The sequence below is a fragment of the Prionailurus bengalensis genome, chromosome C1, assembly GCF_016509475.1.
Source record: "Prionailurus bengalensis isolate Pbe53 chromosome C1, Fcat_Pben_1.1_paternal_pri, whole genome shotgun sequence".
Taxonomy (NCBI): domain Eukaryota; kingdom Metazoa; phylum Chordata; class Mammalia; order Carnivora; family Felidae; genus Prionailurus; species Prionailurus bengalensis.
In genome coordinates, this window is record NC_057345.1 from 208,510,020 (window position 1) to 208,528,567 (window position 18,548).

The window sequence follows — 18,548 nt, forward strand, 5'->3', positions numbered from 1 at the left end:
GAAACCGCCTGCTAAATCATATGGAGCCAAAAGATGGAAAGAGGCTGGCTCCCTGAATCTCCAGGATCAGAACAGACATGCCCATCTTGGGATTGATACAAGTGGAAGTCTGTACCACGGTACACATTTGGGTTTATTTAAGACGGCATTTAGCACTACCTTAATGAACACAGCATTCAAAATTTGGCAGTTGTGAAGTCCTGACCTCAGAAATAATTACTAAACCTGTCTTCTAATTCTGTGCCTTTTTCTAACCCTTTTGTATCATGCAACCTCTATGAATGTTCATAATAAATATAGACTGAGGGGATGGCAGGCTTATTTGTCCTTCTCCCTTTGTTCCCAAGACTCATTCATGAGTCTCATCCATCTAAGGCTTTTGGTGGACTCTGAATAATGAACCTATCATGACCTTTGTAAGAGGAAGATTTTGAAAGGACCCTAACATGTAGCAACGCCCGATTTCCCCAAAGAACAATTCTGGGGAAATTCTTCACTTCATATTCATGCACGCAGTTTTCAAATTAGAAAACATTTATTCACAAAGAAAAATTACACATTTCAGTGTCTTTTAATGACTTACTCAGGCATCACTTAGACACCATTTTTGCCTTGCATGCCCAACCCAGAAGAGACCAGGCCTGAATGCAGTTCTGTGTTCTCCAGCATCTTGTACCCATGAGTATTCAATGAAAAGAAAAGTTGTGGGGTGCCTGGATGGCCTCGTCACTTAAGTGTCTGACTCTTGATTTTGGCTCAGGTCATGATCTCATAGTCATGGGATTAAGCCTGTGGAGCCTACCTAAGATTCTCCCTCTCCCTCTGCCGCTCCCCTGCACACGCTCACTCACTTGTGCTCTATAAAAAAAACCAAAAACCAAAAAATCAAAAAAAAAAAAATTTGAAGAAAACTTGTAAAGTTCCACACCTTTCCAAAGTCATCCACTAAAACTTTTTCTTTTTTTTTCTAAAGACAACTATTCTCTCCTCCATGAAGGAACTACCTGCTTGGATTTAGCCGTGGAGAGCACGGAAAGAGACGAGATGGCCAACTCTTATTATTGCTTCAAATCAGTAAGTAGCAATTCCACAAAATTTAAAGCACAAAGGGTTTTGTCGAAGGTGGGGTGAAAGAAAAAAGCAAGGGCTGCATTACCCACGAGCGCTAGCTAAGACATTTGTGTTTATCAGCTACTTGACAACATTTCACATCGTGCATGGACATACCTCTCCCCCACACAGCCATTAGGAGCGACTGATATTTAAGAAACTTCTTTGCGCAAAGGGCATTAGCATTAGCGCTGCTGAGCCTCCCAGACTCCTTGAAAGCTGGGAGTCATTTCATGTGAGAGGAAATTGACACTCCAAGACTGTCCATCACTCGCCCTCATTCTCAAACCTCGTGGAGTCTCCGGGGTCCTCATCTACAGAACAATCTTGGGCCACCAGCCTTTCAAGGCTGCCAAGAGAATGCAGGAGGGCGATGCACGTAAAGAGCTTCCACAGCCCACAACTTATGCTGCCACCGTGACCGCTCTGGTCGTCGGGGGTCACACACTGCTCTCTTAGAGTCCTTCCCCACCAGGAGGGAGGGGAGAGGGCGTCTGTGCAGCCTTCCCCGTGATTCAGTCCACACCATCCCCTCCAGTCTGACCTCCCGGACATCTCATTCAGAGCACTCATTCTGGCAGTGAATTACTGACCCAGTGCAGTACTGAGGGTCCCTCAGGATGATGGGTCTACTCCAGCGGAAGAAGAGCTTATCACTATGGTACTTGATGATAATAAAAAGCTAAGCGATTTTGAGGTATTTTTGCTACTTCATTGAAATCCTCTACAGAAAATGCACCCCCTTATTGATTCCCCCCACTACAGTCTACCACAGCTCTCGAGCTGTTAAAGTATCACAGATATGCCCTTTCTACTGAAACATGTAAGATCCTCCAAGGTCAACTTGTCTTGTGGATACTTCTGTGTGCCTCAGAGGACCCGGCTGAAAAGACGAGTTCTTAAACCAAACACACCCAAACATGATAGGACGGCCACTTTGAAGTCCTGTGTGGGCCAGATCCATCAAGAGTAAGTCTTGTGGATCTCTTGACTCTCTGGAAATAATCCTCTTTGGGAGGATGGGAGTGAACAACACAGAGGAAAGGAGACAGGAATCAGTCAAGTGACTCTAAGGAATGCACGGTGACTGCCTCCAAGTCAGTGCGGTGTTCTGGGCGCTAATCAAGGATGGGTGACAGGTGATGGCAGTTCTGGCTGCTGTACCCGGACTTGGTGACCGGAGAGGTGACAAATGATAGGAGCAGAGACACGAGTTCTCAACCTGTCTCAGCCCTGACCTTGGCACGTGATTTAAGTCACTATTTCCTATGTCCCTGTCTGTGAAACAGGGACAATACTATCTTTCTATACAAAGAAGGGACTATCCTCATCACAACATTTCCTACCTTTGGAAATGAAGCCCAGAGAGGGAAAGTATTTTGTGGACAGAAAACTATGTACAGGCACCTGGGGGGCTGAGTCGGTTAAGCATCCAACTCTGGATTTCAGCTCAGGTTAAGTAAGATCTCACAGCTCACAGATTTGAGCCCGACAGCGGGCTCTGCAATGACAGCATGGAGTCTGCATGGGATTCTCTCTCTCTCTCTCTCTCTCTCTCTCTCTCTCTCTCTCTCTCTCTCCCTCTCTCTCTGCCCTTCCCTTGGTCTCACCCCCCCCCCAAATAAATACACTTAAAAAAAAAATACTAACGGTAGAGCTGGGGTTTAAACCCAGGTTCATCTGACTCCCAAGTTCACCCCGTCCAGCAGCGCTCTGCCCTCTCCTCTGTGGGGCCACCCTGCACTGTCGCTCAGCCACCACTGCTTAGTCTCAGTCAGTCACTGAAACAATGTTTCAGAATCCAAGATCTCCACTGGGAGACACGCAGACCTGGAGTGACTATCCCAGGGGCGAGATTCTCAGCAGAGTGCTGCACACACCCAAATCTCCCTTTTCTCACCTGCCGGCCAGGACTAATTTCTACCTTACAAGGGTGGTTGACATTCAAAAGGTCATGTATAAGATGTGCCTGACGTATCTGACCCACTGATGATCCAGGCTCTTTCGTTTCCTTCTTCCCTTTTGAGCTCCTCTGCAGCAGGTACTGTGGAAAGAACCCAGGAGGATAAGACAGACCAAAAAACCCTTGAGCGTTCCTAACGGGGCAGATAAGACACACAGAACTACAACACAAGGTAGAGAGTGAGATAAAAAGCATGATTTTGCCATTGCACATGTAAAAATATATATATTTATCCTACCCGAAAGAAATGTTAGGCTAATGAGTAACATACATGCACGGGAACCACTGTATTTCCAGCACTTGCTAAATTCATTCACGGTTAGTATGCTGAGCGCTTTGCTATTCATGATATACCACTGTTCTGCACAAGGACAGGTTTCCTATGAATACTTTGGCATTCTCTGGCCAATCCTCCAAATTGATATTTTAATTAAGTGTCATTAAGAAATGAACACAGGTTTGGCCTATGACGATAGGGGTCTGTGAGTAAATTAATTTCAAAGACGAGATCCACACCTTCAGGGAAAGGAAGGTTTATAATTAAGTCATCACGCAGAATCCACCTCCCTGGCATCCCCTATCCCACTGTCCGAGCAACAGTTCAGGTGTGGGCAGGCGCTGAGTGCTGTCTAAAATCCCAAACGGCTCTTTGCCTGTAAAACCCGAAAGTCTCCTCTCAGTGGCAGCAGAAAATACATTTCCTAACCAGGAATGTTTGCCGAGGTTAGGTCCAACGGGCATCGAACCCTTCTGCACAGCGAGGGAATCAAAGCATAATTACGTGACCGTGTGTTTTAAATACATTCAGCATGTGTTTCAAATGATTATTTCTAGGTATCTGCATATCAATGGGTAGCACTGCCCACCGGACTTTCTCACAGCCTAAAAGACAAGAACAAAAAGAAGGCTCTGGATGCTACACGCGCAAAGGCCACAATATTAAACCAAATAATGTTTCCAGGCTGTAGAGACATTTATTGATTCTTTATAACTAACATAAAAAAAAAAAAAAAAAAGCCCCCAACCTGACAGCGCTAGCCTGCGGTGTGCCCCCAGGAAGAACTGGTAACACAGCTGTTTATACATCCTCACACAGGGGGGTGGGTAGTTTATTTCACGCACCGGCCATCCTTTGCTGCATGGCCAGTACCGGAAGAGGTGGAAGCCTGCAGAATGCACAGATGACCAGCCGATGGCCAGGAGTACTGTCCGCCCAGAGCGTTACAGGTCTGGAAACCAAGCACGCGAACTCAACAGGGCGAGTGAGTCATTCGCTTGATCAAAGACACCACGCGAACGTGCGTCCCACAGGAGTGAGGAGCTCACCTGACTCCTGGGACGGAGGGAACCCCCCTGCCGCGTCATTTAGGCTCCGGAAGTCAGCTCCGTTCTCGTCCCTGTGCTCAGCACCTGAAGTATACGGCCCACTTCGTCCCCACAGGCTTCAGACGGGGATACCTTCATGCCCAACTCACAAGTGAAGAAACTGAGGCTCGGAGAAGTTTAGTGAGTCATCTGTGGCCTCCTGGCCTCTAGCTAGTGACTGACTGAATTGAGATTCAGACCAGTCTGTGGGCCTCCAAGCCCTTCCGAGCCCTTCATACTCTTAATCACTACACTGCACAAGGAGAGGAGGAGCGGAAGGGGAATGTATACCATTTGGATGGGACAGATTTTTTTTTTTTAACGTTTATTTATTTTTGAGACAGAGACAGAGCATGAATGGGGAAGGGTCAGAGAGGAGACACAGAATCCGAAACAGGCTCCAGGCTCCGAGCTGTCAGCACAGAGCCGGACGCGGGGCCCGAACTCAAGGACTATGAGATTGTGACCTGAGCCGAAGTCGGCCGCTTAACCGACTGGGCCACCCAGGCGCCCCGTGGATAGGACAGATTTTGAACAAAAGGCATACGTGAAAAAAACAAAACCAAAAAAACCCATGAAACAGAAGTTAAACCTCAACCAGTGTCCTAAGCTCAGTCTGTACACGTTTGTGGAGTTCAATTAGGTATCTTTTAAAAGTCATGTCATACTTGTTCTTTGGTGATGTGGACTTTTATCCAGCTCAGCCTAAGTTATTCCCTCGGACTCCGGGTAATGCACTCTACCTTTCTGAGCCAAAGGTCAGTACTAATTTTAGAGTTGGAGTCCCAGGGAAGAAACAAGTGTCTAAGGAATAAACTGGGTGGGGAACAACAGCCAGAAAAATGTGACTTCCAACAGAACACACAAATGCTAGCCTCTTCCCATCTGGTGAGTTTTGGTTGTGTTACTTAAGGATCCCATGCAGCCAAGCGGGAACATGGGTCCTTCTGCAAGGAGGCACGGAGTTTCACGAGAACTTCTTTTTGAGAAGTTACAACTATTGACGAGTTCTAAATCTCTGAAAATTCGTGGTATCAGCTCAAACAGCTCACACGTTTACACACCTGGGTTCAGACTCTGGCACTGACACACACACACACACACACACACACACACACACACACAGGCTGCACGTCGGCCATGGATACACACACACACACACACACACACACACACACACACACACACACAGGCTGCACGTCGGACATGGATACTTCCGCCGCGGCACATGCCTTTCCCAACCGAGCCGGTGGAAAGAACACTAGTATCTGTCCTACAGGCAGGGATGAGGCCCCAGGAGGCCCCAGACAGCCTCTGCCGACTGAAAACAAATACAATGGCAGTGGGGGTAACCTGCCTGTCCAGCACACCCCATCCAAGGCTCTTTCCCCTCCTGACCACAGGTCTAAACATGTGACTCAGACTCTGCCCAACCAGAGTATCCCATTCCCCTCACCACAGCCATTGGTCCAGAGAAAGGCACATGACCCGAACTGAGCCAATCAGAGTACCTCCCTAGGATTTTTCCAACTGGCCTGGCAGGAAGCCCCTCTTTCCTCTTGGTCATTGATGCTGTTGGGAGGTAAGCCTGAAGCTACCTGCGCTTTTGCTTTTGGAGAGGATGAAGACCGCCTGCAAAGAGACACGGAGGGAGAGAGGAGAGCTCTAAAGCCCCGAGTCTCTGGTTTCAGTCCAGGGCCAGAGACACCCCTGCCAACTCAGGATCAGCAATGTAAGCCAATAGGTTCCCCCCTTGCATGCCATGTCTTTGCATCATCTATTTTTTTAATGTTTATTTATTTTTGAGAGAGAGAGAGAGCACAAGCTGGGGGAATGGGGGAGAGACAGACAGACAGGCAGACAGAATCCGAAGCAGGCTCCACGCTCTGAGCTGTCAGCACAGAGCCCGACTCGGGGCTCCAACTCATGGACCGCGAGACCATGATCTGAGCCAAAGTCAAGGGTCAGACGCCTAACCTACTTACTGAGCCACCGAGGCACCCCTGCATCACTTATTCTGATAGGGATTTCTGCATTTGTAACCGAAAGATAATGCCGTAGTTAATAGCTCATATAATCCCAACAGTGATCAAATCCTCAAAATAGTTTCCGTCCTAAGTGGAGTCCTTATTTCAAGAATGAAGAATAAATACAGTGGAAGCAAACACTGCCATTATTTATATAGCATTTCCTCAAAACAAAGAAAGAGAAATCTATTTTCATTTGGGGTCACCTTGGTTGTTTTCGAGTGGGCTTCGTATTTGGTGTTAAATTCTCTCACATACCACACCCACTTTCAAGATTTGGTCCCTAAAAACTTGGGCGAAAACAAGTGGTTATTTTTTCTGTAGCTATATTAGCTGGCACTAAGTAGAAAGGGAAAGTGTGGGGAGAAAGTGCTGATGCTATTTTTGGTATGCTCTTAAGAGAAATTCCCCAGGTTACCAGAGTTCTGGCTGCAGCCATGGGGGGAGGGCATTACAAAAACAAAACAAAGTACATTTACCAAGATGTGCAGTCACTACAAGAAATCCTTTCTGCCTTTTCATGGGATTTTGGTTTTCCCCTGTTATAGCAAAACCTCCTCCACATTATCTTTCTCCCACGAATTAACTAATAAAAATAGAAAGGCACAGTGGATTCCAATGCTCAAATTACCCCTTCTGAAGCAAAGGGCAAAGGCTGAGGTCAAACTGCAGCAAGAGCATGAGGTTTCCTGCGCTGATCTTGACCTAGGGCGTCCACCCCAACCGTTGAAGGAATTCAAGGATGAGACAGGGACACGTTTGTCAAAATGCAGAACAGAAGCTGCAAACAGAGGATTGCTTCGGCTGGGTGTACATCCCCATGCACAATAAAGAGTCCCAGAAGGAACACCAACCTCTCTGCCCTGGGCTTACATCCAGACCTAGAAACCCAAGAGCAGAACAAGGGAAGAATCACTGACTATGTAAATAGACTTGCCCCGTTGAGTGAAAGGCAGCGTTTCTCAAAAGAGAAACAAAATACTACTCTTTCAGTGTTCTTACATAAACTGTGAACTTATACATAAGAAACCACCTAAAGATGTAGTTTATTGCATTTGAATCCACTCCACACCTAAAGGTATTTTATTATTATTATTTTTTCACCCAATGCTGATTTGCAGATCAGACATGCAATCTACTCAGGAGGAAAGATGGTCCTGGGAAGAGAAGATAGGCATAGTCATGGGTGGAGAAATGGTTTACAAAAAAGATCAAGTATAGGGGACCCAATGTATTTAACACTTTTACAAATGCCTTTAAGTGGGAAGACCAACTCGATCTTCACGCTGGCCCTCAATGCCATTTCTGAGTACAAAGGAGCCAAGTTGAATGATTTCAGAGACTTAGGAGAGAGGGATAAGAATTTCATGTAGATGAACACAAAACAATGCATTTAAAAAAATTCACCTAGATCTGATATATTTAGGAGAAAGCTGGGTCAAAAAGAAAAATAAGTCAAGAAGTTACATTTTTTTTTTAATGACATCTTTGAGATCATAATTTCATCACACCCATTGTATAGACAAAAAAAATTCAGTCCTGGATGACTAACTATACAAACCCCCGGCAGCACAGCCCAGACTCTCTCCCAACTCTTCTCATCAAACTTGACTGAAGACATTAGCCAAAAAAACTACCAAGGGGGTGGGGGGGAGTCAGCAAGAGGGCAAGCATTACCGCCACCGAAAAGGTTAACGGAAATAAACCAGAATGCATTCTCTCCTACCTTGTACAAACCACAAAACAGGGAGTACAGCCCAGCCAGTGGACCTCAAGGAAGGCTGAACCAAGCCAAAAGAGGTTCAGATGAGGATAGCTGAAGCGAACGTAGAGACGGAAGTACTTCTGGGTTAGATTTTTGCTTTTCTTCTAAGTAATGTTCTATCTCAAAAGTCACGAGGAATCAAAGATTTTCTTGTTTTTAATTTTTGCTTTTTTACATTTATGTATTTTTGAGAGACAGAGCACAGGTGGGGGGAGGCCGGAGAGAGAAGGAGACCCAGAATCCGAAGCAGGCGCCAGGCTCCGAGCTCTCAGCACAGAACCCGACGCGGGGCTTGAACCCACAAACCACGAGATCATGACCTGAGCCCGAGTCGGACACCTAACTGACTGAGCCACCCGGGCGCCCCTCCCCCCCCCCCTTTTTTTTTAACGTGAAGAAATATATTTAATGCAGAAGTACCAGGACAAGAGTGGAGGTCTGGGGGTGGGGGGGAGGGGAGAGGTTCCCCTTCAAGCCCAAAACACGAGCACTAGTTCATAAAGCATGTAGTAAACTTAAGAAAAATAGAAGTACGGTTCAGTTCAGATATCCGTTAAGTGCCTCTGGGTCATGCACCACTGGCTGGTGCAAACGAAGCTAAAATACAGGAGGCCTTCATTGCACTTAGAGTCTAGTGGGTAAAATCTGTAGGTATGACACAGTTACTGTCATCAGAGAGGCCTCCACGGGGCAGGGTTTACATGTGTATGCACACTCCACACATGCCGTAGAGGGCTGGGGATAGTGATTTTCAGGACAGACTTTTCTGGAGCAGGGGACCATGGACCTGAGTCTTAAAAAGGGGGGAGTTAGCCAGACAGCGAACCAGTGAACGCAGAAGGTGGAGAGAGAATTCTAGGCAGAGGTCCAGTAGGAGCAAGGGGGCCTGGGCAGCCCCGTGGGGTGAGGAGTCTGCAGGAGGTCAGTTTTGCAAGAACATAAGGTTTTAAAAAGGCAGGGCAGGGAGGTGGGAAGAAGACGAAGAAAAGTTAGACTCTCGCATGTCATCACAAAGGGCCAGCAATCTGAGGAGTTGCTGGGGAGAGTGGCAGAGCACTGTGGCCAGTTCTCTGGCTGAGTGCTGAGGAGCTCTGCGGCACGACTGTCCAAAGAGTGAGCCCGGGAGCACAAGGCCGGACTCTGGACGCCATGTATGAAATGGGGCCGCCACGTTCCAGGGGCTGAAGGGTCCCAGGAGAGTAGGGAGACTGCGGAATCCACCCTGTCCCGTCCACTCCCAAGGCACTTGTGAGGAAGGAGGAGGGTGGTGAGGTCTGTGGACACAGTTTATAAACAGTGGAGACTGCATCTCGACCCAGGTGAGGCAACACTACGATTCACCACCCTCCCTACAGAGGCTCACAAGCGTTTTTTGAGACACTGAGGTACGACACCTTATAAAGACAGTAGTTTACCTTCCAGTTTGAGACAGCTAACCTGCGACACAATGGAGCCGCTCCTCCAGAGTCAGGGTTTGCCCCAAAGGCGAGAGGGAGGCAGAGTTTTTATCAGGAGGGACACAAGCAGGGGTGCCTGGCTGGCTCAGTCCCTTAAGCATCTGACTTCCGCTGAGGTCATGATCTCATGGTCTTGTGAGTTCGAGCCCTGTGTCGGGCTCTGTGCCGACAGCTCAGAGCCCGGAGCCTGCTTCGGAGTCTGTGTCTCCCTCTCTCTCTGCCTCTCCCCTGCTGGCGCTCTCTCTCTCTCCCTCTCAAAAATAAACATCTAAAAAAAAAAAAGAGGGACACGAACAGATTCGGACTTGGGGCACTAAAGGAAAGTCATCCCAGCACATGTGGGAGATGGCTGGAAGGGGTGCAAAACTAGGCATAAGAGACGTGGCAGGGTGCCATATAGTTAGGCACCAGGGATTCACAGGCTGTCGATGGTCTCCCAGCCTCTGGGTGCTAACTCCAAAGCCCACAGGAACCAGGAAGCTCCTGTAAATGAGGACCACAGGTCCAGAAGAAACCAGGAAGGAAGCCACCTCCAGCATAGTTGGTCAGTGGAAACTCCATGCCAGCCATGGGTTGCCGCGTGGGATTGGAGGCCTCATGTTCCTTCCGGGTCTTCTGATTTTTTTAGAGAAGCTATACATCCAGGCGACATTTTAACATTTCTGATATGAACCCAATTTTTGTACGCTTCGTTCAGGCCAACAACACATCTGCCCCCTGGAAATGGCACACCGGCTACCATTTTGCGGGTTCTGGACCCTGAAGCAGGGCGGGGCCACCATGACTAGAGCAGAGGTCTGTGGAACTTCTCACCGCGTGGAGAAACAATAGGACCTGGTGACTGCATGGGGGGGGTGGGGTGCTGGAGGAGTCTGGCATTACCAGGAGGTTCCTGCTTTAATACCCTAGTGACTGGCCGAGCCACCACCACCCCCCCCCCCAAAAAAAAGAGTGACAAACTTTGGCCAACGATGAAATGGGTATGGGGTGAATGGTGATAACTTAAATCAATCAGTCTTAGACACATGGTGGGGTTTTTGTTTGTTTGTTTGTTTGTTTTTGCCTACAGGGCACAGATAAGCCACCAGACTGTAGGCAACTAGCTGGAGACACCAATCTGGGATTCACTTTGTACTGGAGATAGTTGAAGTTGTGGGGAATGTGGTTCATCCCATGACTCTACGTAGAGCAGAACGGGAGTCAGGGCAGAGCCCTGGGTAACCTCAGGAGGTACTGGAGAGGCAAGGGAGGCAGAGGGAAAACCAAGGGGACATGGCAATTTGGGGGGGGGGGTAGGTATCAGGAAGGTAGGAAAGGTCCGCATCCAATGGCGCACGGAGACTGAGAGAGAATCTGCAGGATCACCATTCAGGAATCACGGGGTCTTCTCCTACTCTGGGGGGGCCTCTGGCCAGCTTGCAGGGAGCGGAGAAGAAGAAGGCAGCGACTGGAGAAGCGTTAACTTGCTTAAGAAGCCTGGGGAGACACAGTGGTCACTGGGGACAAGGTGGGGGTGCAGGGAGGAGCAGGGCTATGGCATTCTAAAAATACTGTTCAATAAGAGTTCACAGGGAGATACTAGGCAGTGCCACTTGGCACGCCAAAGAGAGGCCTTCCCTCTAATTTTCCCTAAGTTCCCTGCCCCAGCTCCTATGATTCTGTCCCATTTATTTTATCAAAGCAGGATTACGTTTGCTTTTTGTCTATTTCCTCCCACAAGAATGGCCATTCCAAGACAGATGCCAGGGACCCGCTCTATTTGCCACATCAGGACCAAGCAAAGCACCTGGACACAGCAGATGCTTACGAAGGTTTCTCGGGTGAGGGGGTAAATTCGGAAAGGTTTGCAGGAGGGAAATGGGGTAGGACACGGAAAGACTTCAGCTCAGTGGCCCCTACTTTCCTGGTAGAGCCGGCCTCGATGTCACCTGTCACACGGGAAGGAGGGAAGGGAAGAAGTCTCTTGTGTTGAGGAAGAGTCGCAGTGGGAGCACCGGTTGGCCACCTGGAAGGCAGGAGCTTGTGACTGAGACATTCAGACAATGAGGTTCCTGATTTCAGAAGATGAGGATCTCTGAGCGAGGGCAAGACTTGGATATAGTCAGGGGACTCCGTCGCTAGAGTGCATGGAGGTAACCTCATTTAAGATGGTCACAGCAGTGGGACTAGAGAGCGCGCCCTCCATGGACTTTGGGACCCGAGGGACAGAAAAAGCCCAGCCAAGGGCCCCCAGGCCGAAGGAGAAGGACTGGTTGGCAGAAGATGGCCACACGGAGGGGTAGGTAGGACGTGGCTCATGTCCAACTCCAACACCTCAATCTCTGACTGGTAGTTAATCACCCATGTGCGGAACTTAAAAACTAATGTCCTTTGGAGACTGAGTCATTTTTGCCCTTTTAAAATTACACTAACATGTGAAGTTCATAGGAGGCGGAGATTTTCTGCTTAAATTCACTTTTGTTCCGAATAAAATAAAATATGGAGGACAACTTTATGACCTTCAGTAATTGCCCCCCATAGTACAATATTTTCAAGCGTCATTTTAATACAGAATCAAAATTTGAGAGTTGAAAGGATCCCTAGATTCTTTGGGTTAACACCTTCATTTGCATAGCTGAAGAAAATTTTTGCTGAAATACTTGCAAACAGCAATAATTACTGATTTAGATATGCAGACAGCACTGGAAATATCTTCAATGTTTGAACTGTGCTTTAGATATACAAATTAGCAATGCTTACATTTCTTCCAGTTATCTCTGTTCAACTTTGGATAGAAAATCTCTAAAGTACAAAATTACCACGTAAATTATTCCTGAACAGTTCAGAAAAGTCAACTGCTTCCCGGCTTGAAAGCGGACGTCAAACCTTCAAACACCTTTTTATGTTGGTGCTAAATATAAGCGCGGTCTCTGCAAAGTGGCCAAAGCAAGACACGGCAGCGTTTGCGATTTCTCAAGACACACACACACACACACACACACACACACACACACACACACACACGAAGATTATTTTTCGTTCATTAAAACGCTAAAACCTTCAATAGCGTCTCCCATAATACCTGAAGGTGGAGTGCTATCTTATGTAATAGAAGCCCTCCATCCCCGCTCAGTTGGGAGGCAAATTAAATACCTAATTCCGCCCAGAATTCCCGAGTACTTTCACCTTACCTGTAGCCACTGATCGCTACATTTCTACAGATGGTGACAATGGCAAAAATCTGCTCCATGGGGCTGAGTTGGTTGTCAGAGGCCAATTTAAAGGCTCTGCCCCAAACCACTGGTCGCCCCCACCCGGCTCGGCCAGCAGTAAACACAAGTCGGTTTGTCTTTTCCCCACCGGGCAGCGCACACGCCAAGCACGGCGTGGGGGGACGCCTGCCTCGTACCTGGGTACCTCAGGTTCAGGGTCACCGGCGCCAGCGAGGATGCGCCGGCGGAAACCACGCGGGCCCCGGGGCTCCCCGGCTGCGGGCACACCTGGACGCCACGGCCGTCGCGGCCCCTCCTCGCCCGGCCCGGGTCCTCCTCGGGCTCCCCGCGGGCCGGGCGCGGAGCCGGGCGCGCACGCAGCCTCGGCCGAGGCAGCCCGAGGCGGGCTGAGAAAGTTCCTCCGCCTCGACGTCGCCGCCCCGGGGCCCCGCTCGCCCCGCTCGCCCCGCACGCCCCCCGGGCCGGGCGCAAGGTCGCGGAGCGGGGCGGCGCGCGGAGCTCCGGCACCGTGGCCGGCGCAGGGGGGTGGGGAGAGGGGAGGAGGGACCCCCGCCGGCCGCGCCCCTCCCGCCCCCGGGCGCCCGCAGCCCGTACTCACCGCCCCTCGCTCGGGATCCCCAGGTGGCGGCGGCCGAGGGCGGCGCGGCCCGAGCCGGAGCCGGAGCCGGGTGGCGGCGGGGCGGCGGGGCGGAGAGTCGGAGGACGGAGAGCCGCGGCGGCGGCGGCGGCGGCGGCGGCGAGGCAGGTCCGGGAAGCGGAGAGGCGGCGGCGCCTCCTGCCCTCGCAGCGCAGCCCGGCCGGCCCGGCAGCCCCACAGCGCGAGCTGGGCGGTCGCGGCGGCGGGGGCTTTATCGCCGCCCGCCCCGCACCCGCCCCTTCCTGCCGCCCCCGCCCCCGGCCCGCCCCGCCCCGCCTTCCCGCCGCCTCCTTTGTGTGCCAGCGGGCCGCAGCGTCCCCGCGCCCGCACGCCGGGACGCCCCCACTCCGGCCGCGGCCGCGCGGAGGCCGCCCCCCAGGGCTCCACGTCGCGGGGCTGCGCCCGGAACGCGCCGGAGGCCGCGCCGAGCCCGAGGTGCGGCGCCAGCCCCGGGCCGAGCTGCACGTGGGTCGCCGGGGTCCGGGTGTGGGTGCATGTGTGTGTGTGTGTGTGTGTGTGTGTGGTGTGTGTGTGTGTGTGTGTGTGTGTGCGCGCGCGCGCGCGCGGAGAGGGAGGGACCCTAGGGCTCGCGGCGCGTCCCGGGGATGCTGGCAAGTCGTGTTGGCTGCACCCCTCCCCCCCACCCCCGGGAGGAGACGGGGCGGGGGGGGGGTGCCCCGGGACAGTGCCCACCGGGCGGGGTGATGGGGGTAACGGTGCCAGGTCTCGGCCGGGGAGGGGCAGATGACCCCGCGAGGCGCTTCGCAGGGTGCCCCACAGCCGACTTCTCCTAGGTGGGCCGGTCGCCGGAGGCAGATGGCAGACAAGGGAATCCGGAAATCTGGAGTCGTGGCTGCGGTGACAGCGCGAGGTACCCGCAGAGTCCTGGGAATCCGGCCCTTCCCAATCCCTAACTAAAACTGCTGGGACCTTGTGCGCCACAGAGGCGCAGACCCCAGAGGCCCGGAGACGTAGCACCCTCAGGCTCCCAGCTGCGTTACCTGGCTTGCAGTCGTCCTTTGCGCCAACTTGGGTTTGTGGGGACCCAACTTTAATGACGTAAGTCCTGTTGCCCTCAGTGCAGAACCCGTGCCAGCAGGCCCACGGCCCCAACTGTGAGAAGGAAATGTGGCGAATCTAAGACACGGCCGTGAAATGAGGTTGCGTCTACTGATGAGAGCAACTTGGATGATCTACACTTGGTGTGTGGGCGGCCATGCTAGACGGTGTGTGCCTGTCGGGGTGAAGGAGTCACTTTCAAAAGTGTGAAATCTGGGCCAGCCTAAGGGTATTCACAGCCTCTCTTATAGAGAAATATGCTAGGGAAGGTTTGGCTCTTAAAATAAAAAGGAAACACAGTCCACCGAAAGAAAACCTGTTTCATTATTTTACAGTCATGCCTAATATTCATATTTAATTACAGGGCAGGATATAAATGCTTTTTCCTTGTCCTCTCTGCCTAAAATGCTCCCCCTAGCCCCCATGATCTTCTCATCACTGCCTCCTTATACTTCAGGGCACACTCAAGTGTCACCTTCTTTCTCGAGGAAACCTTCCCTGACCGCTTGACTTATAGTCACTCCCTCTCTTCTCCAATTTATTAACTTTCTTCAGAGAACTCATCATCATTTGGGGGTTTTTTTAAGATTTTTTTTTCTTGGCTACTTGTCTTCTACTCTTCCTCATTAGAAAATATGCTTCCAGAAAGCAGGGAAGAGAAACCAGTTCACATGGTTTTCAACTCACCCCGTCCCGAGTGCCTCGAGCCAACACTACCCATATAGTAGTTGCTCAATAAATGTTTGTTGACTGGTGGGTGAACAGGGCCAAGTGACTACAGACATGGTAAGTACTGCCCGGGGAACAGTGTTAGGGCTTACTCTAGCCTGGGAGGGCCAGCCGGACCTGGGAAGAATGACATGAAGCCAGGAAGCTAGAGAAGAAAAACCCGGAGGTGGGAATGAGCTTGGTGTGTTTGAGAAACTGGGGACCAGCCTCTTCCAGATGGAAGGGAGTCATTCAGGAGCCTAGCGAATGGAGAAATAAGTTCGAACCAAGAAGCGTGGGTAGAGCCAGCTTCTGAAAGCCTGCTTGATTCCCTACATCCATTTCTGTCTCCATCACTTTTTTAACTGAAAATTCTTATGGAGATAATCGTAGGTCCTCGTGCAGCTGTTAGAAATAATACAGAGAGGTCCCTTGTATACTTTATCCCGTTTTCCCCAATAGGAACCTTTTGCAAATCTATCGTAGAGTATCACAATCTGAAGGTTCACACTGATAGGTTGACTTAGATCTGAAACACTTCGGTTCAATTTTTGCCATTGAAAATTTTTAGTAAAGTTACTCTTCAGTTTTTGAAAGAATGCACAGAGACTCTTTTGAAGGGTTTCGGCCTCTGGTTTTAACGGAGCCAACATTTTTGAGGGAGGGGAAATGATTTATTTTTAATCATTAGGGTCCGAATTCTCCAACTATAAAAGACCGAAATCTTGGGGACTTACCTCTTTTGTTTACGTTTTAATGACTGCCACTCACTTCCCTGTTCTACCCAGTACTGTCAAAGGAACATTTTGAGCAATAGTGTACATGACTTGTCAGTTCTGAAATCAGACAGGATGCGGTGTTAACTAATCTCCTAAACTAAGCCCAACCACGAATGTGCCTTTCTCTTTCCCTTGGACATTGGATGGGACTGCCAATGAGTGTCTCCCAAAGGGAAGCGATTCAAGACAAAGACCCATTCTTCCAGTAGGATATGTGGGGAATACCAACTATGCTTGTTACAGAATGTGCATGGCTGGTGTTGGCTGGCCCTCCTCATCCCAGCAAGAGGATACAGAAGCAACCTCCTAAGCTCTCCATGACATTCAAGTGACGAGGCAATTTGACATCCGTCACTCGGGAGCTGCCCCAAAGAAGCCGTGTTCCGTCCTCGGGCAGTTGGTGCCCATGAACGACCGTGCTTCTCACATGGGATCCTCTTTGAAATGTATCTCTCGCAGATGTGTGTTTTCAACGTGCATTTTCCTCCCGTCTCTTCATCGGTCTTATTTGAGAAACCCCAATTGTTTCATGCTCCTACCTCCCTCTTCCTTTGTGATTCGCACTCACAGCAGAATTTCATTTTGTCCTTCAGTTGTGTGGCTTGCCCTAATCCTCAGATAGAGCTTCAAATTGTTTATTCCCTAAAAAAAATTTTCAAAAGTGACCTGGAATTTAGCCAGCTGCAGCCAGTCTCTGAGTTTGGCTTTGTGTCCATAAGCTGCAGTTGAGAGAAACGCACGAAATGCCCAAACAGAATAAAACAAATGATCTATTTAGTCTCGTTTCCTCTCTTGGAAGAGATCCAGTGTTGAGTGCTTTGGAAGAAGACGAAAATCCCCCTGCCCCACCCCCACCGTTCCCCCCCACACCCAAACAGTATGACCTTGTCTTTAAGTAAAAACCATCCCTACCTTCCAATGGGTGGTGGTGTTTTGTCTGGAAGAGTGACCCATGTCACAATAGTAAGATAGTAATAGTTGCTCCTCTCCTATCTAACCCCTGTTTAAAAACACATTAAGCCACTTGTTACACAACATCATGGATGCAAATGTTGTTACACAAGATTGTTTTAACCAGGGGAAAGGAGACTGGTTATAACAGTTCACTTAGACGATTAGTTTTCTGGGATTGTCGCATTGGGTGTGATTTTTTTTTTTTTTTAAGCTTACAAAAGGCATTTGTCTTTTTATTTCCCTTTCTGGTTGGCTTTTAAATAAATCCAATTTTCTTTTTCTGTAACTTCTGAAACAGATTAAACCAGAGCATCAATTCACACCTTCCCATTGTCGTCACTACTTTCCACAAGAGCCTCAGAGAAAAGACATTACTAAGTGCTGGGCTGAGAATTATTTTGTACTCGTGTTTGGCCAAATAGAATGGAAAGCTCTCGGTGCTGAGGATCACTGCGATACTGACCCCTTCAATCACCAACGTATGTCTTCTTCCTGCCCCCGCCCCTCTGACCTCCCTTCTTTCCTGCATCACTGCGTCCTCTGCCTCTCTCTCACCACCAACCCCCCCTTCTTGAGAAGGTTACCAGTAAGTTCCAATGGTGGCAGCCCCATCCGTTTTTCACTGTCCTTTATCACCCTTGATCACTTGGCAGCATTTAACTCTGGTGTTTTGCCCCTTTTCGAAATGCCTTAGCCTAACCTCTCTCTTCCATTTTCTTGGCCAGCCTTTATCTTTCCCTCATCAGATCCCCCGCCTCCTCCCTTTCGTGTTGCGGTGCCAGCTGCTAACAGCTCTCTCTCCTCTGCACACTCTCTCCACGGACCGAACATTGACTGGTGTGGCCACTCAGCATCTCCTCCCCCCTGTCTTTTGATAGCCGGGTCTGGTTTCCTTTGGAAGATCACCACTCCTGCGTTATGTGCCACATTGTTGGGAATGGAAGACAAGGTGTCCTTACTTCCTTTAGCCAAGGGGTGGGTATATGACCAAGCCAACAGGATCCCCTCCCAGGACTTTGAATCCTGAGGAGTCGGGCAAGTAGTTGGAGCTGATTCATCTCAGCTTGACCAGACTGTTCGTGAATTCTTCCCACCTGGGCACCCGGAACCTCCATGGCTCCTGCCCTTTCTGAGGAGAGGTGCACAGTAGACTCTTCATTTCTTCTAGGTTTTCCCACATCTAGCCAGATTTGGTTTCTTTTGCTTACAACCCAGGGCCCCTAACTGACATGTCCTAGAGGTGTGGCGCCTCAGTTCTGAACGAATTCCAAACCTGTTGTCTACACGTGACCTTGACCTCTGTCCCCGGCTCCTACTCACACATCTCCAAATGCCCGGCAGACCCTTCCACTTGATATTCCCTCGTCGCCTCCACCTAACAAGTCTAATGCTGACTTATCCTGTGCCACCCCAAAGCACCTCCTCCCCTTGCACTCCCCAAGTGTTTCTGAGGAATGACCGCCCTTGGAACGAAGCCAGAAAGATGGGACTAAGTTCTGACTCCTCCCCTTC

The 18,548-nt window shown here is 50.0% G+C and overlaps 1 protein-coding gene and 1 long non-coding RNA gene across 3 annotated transcripts in view; one reads left to right on the forward strand and one right to left on the reverse strand.

The window, feature by feature from the left end:
• SERPINE2 (serpin family E member 2) overlaps window positions 1–13,795 on the reverse strand; it is a 62,796-nt gene extending 49,001 nt beyond the window's left edge. Inside the window, exon 1 of one of the 2 annotated variants that reach the window (XM_043577984.1) lies at window positions 13,498–13,795. The gene's annotated coding sequence lies outside the window, so the exon portion shown is untranslated. Of the gene's footprint in view, window positions 1–13,075; window positions 13,400–13,497 lie in introns of those variants that run through there. The other variant, XM_043577985.1, reaches the window with a different exon arrangement.
• A 509-nt stretch (window positions 13,796–14,304) lies between these two features.
• On the forward strand, window positions 14,305–17,049 carry LOC122481841. The gene is made up of 2 exons (XR_006296942.1): window positions 14,305–14,407; window positions 14,616–17,049. It is a non-coding gene; the product is annotated as an uncharacterized LOC122481841 (long non-coding RNA).
• Window positions 17,050–18,548: the final 1,499 nt, after the last annotated feature.